We start from the raw sequence: 4,624 nt of genomic DNA, 5'->3' as shown, positions 1-4,624 counted from the left end.
CTCTGCTTCAGCCAATTTTGCCTGTTGTGTCCATTTTCTTTTCTTAGCTTTTGGAGCTTTCTCTCGGTTGACAAAGCTGCCAGCCAATTTTCTTGAGCTTTTTTCCCGTGGGAGGTAATCAATCCAGCTTTCACAGAAGGAAGTTGCTCCTTGCAGTTTTTTCTCCAGATCTTCAGCCATCTTCCTGTGGGAGTTGTGCTTCCAATTTACACTGCTGATGTTTTCCTACATGTTAGGAAGTGTTTTCTCTATTTCTAAGAGGGAAACGGCCTCCTTGGTTGGTTTTCTGCAAAGTTCCATTATGTGTAGTTCACCAGGATCTGACATTTCGGTTGAAGCTCTTCAGTCTCACCCGTGAGACAGTGAACTTTTAGACGTTAAAGGTGCTTGTTCCATTTGAAAACTTTTCGTTTGCCCTAAGCTCTTCATTCATTTGATTTTATCCAAATGCTTTTTAAAAATTCCTTGTTTTTCTCTTTCAAACCCTTTTAAGAAAACATTTAAGTGAGAAGCATCAATGAGTTTCTTCAAATTGCCTTCTGAGTGATGGCTTAAGCAGCCATCTCTGTTCCCTCTTTTTGTCTAAATTGTCCTCATCTATGTGATCCTCTCTAAATAGAGCAGGAAAGTTAATCATCTCAGCAGAGTTTCAGTCAGAGATTTTTTTGTTTTGTTTTGTGTAACTTAAAAAAATTATTTTATTGAGGTCATATTGGCTTATAACATTGTGTAATTTCAGGCGTACATTATTATACATCAGTTTCTGTGTGGACTGCATCGTGCTCACCACCAATAGGCTAGTTTTTATCTGTCACCATACGTATGTGCCCCTTTACCCTCACCCCATCAGAGATTTTTTTTTTTTAAGATTTTATTTTTTTCCTTTTTCTCCCCAAAGCCCCCCGGTACATAGTTGTGTATTCTTCGTTGTGGGTCCTTCTAGTTGTGGCATGTGGGACGCTGCCTCAGCGTGGTCTGATGAGCAGTGCCATGTCCGCGCCCAGGATTCGAACCAATGAAACACTGGGCCGCCTGCAGCAGAGCGCGCGAACTTAACCGCTCGGCCACGGGGCCAGCCCCCAGTCAGAGATTTTTAACTGCTCCCTATATCATTAACAACCTGTTTCTTTCTTTCTTTTCCTTTCCTTTTCTTTTCTTTTCTTTTTTTTTTTGGGAGGAAGACTGGCCCTGAGCTAACATCTGTGCCCCTCTTCCTCTGTGTTGTATGTGGGACACCTCTCCAACATGGATGAGGGTGTGTAGGTTTGTACCTGCAAACCCTGGGCCGCCAAAGCGGAGAACACAAACTTAAGCACTATGCCACTAGGCCAGCCCCCTGTTTCATCTTTATGGTTTGAGTTTTCAAGTATTTTTTTTCTGTTCTTCAATTCCCACACTTTCTTCCACCTCATAACTTCTTGGGTAAGCAGTTTTAGGCTTTCCTGAAGATGAACATTTTCATCCAAACCATCCGTTATTTCCCTCTGAAGTTATTCTCCATTCTTCTGAGATGCCTTTAGGATATTTTTGGTGCGAGTTTCTAGGGATGGCAGGTCCTTCTTTCAGCTGAATTTGCCGCCTTTAATTTTTTTATCCAACATCTCACTCTCGTAGTGTGAGACTCAGGCCCAGAGCCTCACTGTGCATCTCCCAAGACTCTGCCACGAGTGACCTGTCCTCAGTGTCTTTACCCACGAGGGAAACAGGAGAACCATCGTAGATGGAGGTTGGTCAGGGGGGTTGAAGGGCACCAGGGTTCAGGCTGCAGGTGCCCTGTCCCCAGGAGTCCCTCTGTCTGTCTCTCATTCCTGAATCAGAAAAAGGCCTCTAGGTGTTGATGGGTAAGCGCCAGTCTTCTTAGGCTTCTCCATGTGGCTGGGAACACAACTGCCCTCAAGAAGTACTTAAAGAAACGAACATTACCTGTTAACTCCTTCAGCTCTCCTGCAAGGTAAGGTGACGGAATCAGAATGGCCACTGATCTCAGAACCCCAGCAGCATGATGAGACCCGGAGATGCCGAGTCCATGCCTCTGTCTCACTCTCTATCATTTCTATCTCTTAGTCTGCTGCAGCTGGGGCTGCTGTAACAAAATACCATAAATCAAGTGGCTTAAACAACCTTTATTTCTAACAGTTCTGGAGGCTGAGAAGTCCAAGATCAGGGTGCCAGTAAGGTCAGATTCTGGGCGAAGGCACTCTTCTGGTTTACAGATGGCCATCTTCTCATTTGTATCCTCACGTGGTGGAGAGAGAGAGGGCTGACTCTTCCTCTTCTTATAAGGACACTAATCCCATCACAGGGCTCCACCCTCAGGACCTAATTACCTCGCAAAGGCCCCGCTTGCTTCCGCATACCTTCACATTAGGGCTTCAGCATGTGAATTTCGAGGGGGCACACTGAGTCCCTAACAACAGAGCTGTATCTCGGACTAGTGTCAGCATTTAGCTGGTGTTTATTTAGTGCTCTCTCTCTCTCTCTATATATATAAATCATTTGATAAAATATGTATTTACATATACACATTATTTGATAGAATACACATAAACATATTCTATCAAATGATATAATTATAGCTTTTAGTTATATTATTATACATAATTATAATTACATATAATGTAATTTATACATTATATAATGTATAAATATATAATATATATTTATATGAAGCACTAAATAAACACTTTCCAGCTAAATGCTGTAACTAGTCATAATTTACTTTTGAAGATTTGGCAATTATAGAGACAAAGCATGCAACTTCAAAAAATTCAATGGAGAAAAAGGATAAAAATATTATCAATCTTCTGAGAGATTTTTTAAAAATGTGGAGTAAAGGTTTGGTTGGATAATCCCTTCCACTTGTGATGTTTCTTAGTGATGTGATTTTTGGCCTCCAGCCAGTTTGGAGAAGTCTTGGTCATCATGGTTCCATACTTTATGGTGCTCACCACTTCTTGGGGTAAGGGAAACTGCTTTGAATACAGTAGATGTGCCATAGATATCTACTGATTAAATAAATGAATAATATTGAAATAGGAATCTAGCAAGCAGTAAGTCATGGTGGTTTTATTATTTCATTCATTCATTCACTCATTTGTTTACTCAACAAAAAATATTGATCCCCTGCTCTACAGCAGGCATCGTTCTAGACACTGGAGGCACAACAGTGAACAGGCCAAGAAGGTCCTCACTCTTAAGGAACAAGTTCTAAAAGGGATGGCGGAACATAAACAAACCAGCAAGAAAGTATTCAGAAGTGGTAAGCTCTGATGTGGTGGTGTGAGCCCAGCGAGAATGGGAGCCAGGGTGGGAGCGCCCCCCCAACATGAACTCTACTACCAGAGTTGCAGCTGTGGCCAGAAGCACAGTGCTGAAGCCCTGAAAGGACAGGCGAGAAATACCCCAACCACTCTCTTCTGCCCTCTGCTCTCCTTCTGATGCTTCCCATTGGATAAATACAACCTATCGGCCAAAGAGTCTGAGTCTGGATGATGCAGTCCCTGGGGGTCAGCCTCCCAGAGCTCAGGGCAGGGCAGAGAAAGAGCAGGGTCAGGGGTATGAGGGTAGGAAATCAAAGGAGAATCATCTCCAAAGGTAGTCATTAGAAAACCTTGACCACTTCTAAGCTCCTTGAGGGCAGGCTCTTAGTTGGGTTTACCTTTCTCTTCCTCACAAGACCCAGGGAGCATAACACTTGGCAAGAAGTGAGTGCTTGTTAGTTTAATTGCACTTTGTGGGGCTCCCTCTGTCTGATCTACATGAGTGTGCTTCAGGCATCAGAGTCTCCCACTAGGATTCGGTTCTTCACTGTCCCTGGGGACACACAGCATCGTGTTCATGATGGTATTCCAGTAGCATGCTTGGTGCATGGCTATGTCCAATGAACGTTTGCTAAAGAAGGAAAGGACTCTTTGTGTATACAGAATTTACTTTGTTACCTTTAATGCAGAATTGTGGTAGAATAAAATGTCTCAACTTGGAACTCTGCTATAAATGGAAAGGTTTCATACAGGTTAGGGAAGAAGACTTGTAGAGCAGATTACAACCATTTCAATTTCCTTCTCCCTCTCTCCCCGAGGAATCCTCTCCTCTTGTGGTGATTAAGAATAGATGCATATATTTCCTCTTTTAGACTCTCCATAATGTATTCTCTTCTCTCCAAACCATCATGGATGGGGAACCTCCTCATACAACTGGAATGAGAAGAATTTAGTCACAAATGTATAATTTACAATCAAAAGTGTTTTAGAAGAGGTAAAATCAAGAACCGTGTATTCTAGAAGTAGAGGCTGAGGGAGACCCAGGGAGGGAGAGATGAGAGGGGCAATTATAATATTAGATGGGTTTCCTTGAGTTTGTGGGAATCAGACTTATGCAAACGCTCAAGTCTTACAGAATAGAGTTAATGTATGCTGTAGTCCTGTAAGGGCTGCAAGAGTTGCCTGGGCTTGTCCTTCAGAAGGGAAAAGGCAAGACGTAATAGAGGAGCTGAGGGCAAGTTCTATGACTCAGGAAATGGGGTGAGGGGGAAGCACTGAAATGGTGCAAGCAGATATAGAGGGTGCAACTGACGGGGGCAGTTTGACTTGGAAGCTCCTTGCTCTGCGGGCAACCAGGGAGGAAG

Source organism: Equus quagga, chromosome 15, assembly GCF_021613505.1.
Source record: "Equus quagga isolate Etosha38 chromosome 15, UCLA_HA_Equagga_1.0, whole genome shotgun sequence".
In the NCBI taxonomy this organism is placed as follows: domain Eukaryota; kingdom Metazoa; phylum Chordata; class Mammalia; order Perissodactyla; family Equidae; genus Equus; species Equus quagga.
Note: the sequence above shows the minus strand (reverse complement) of the source record.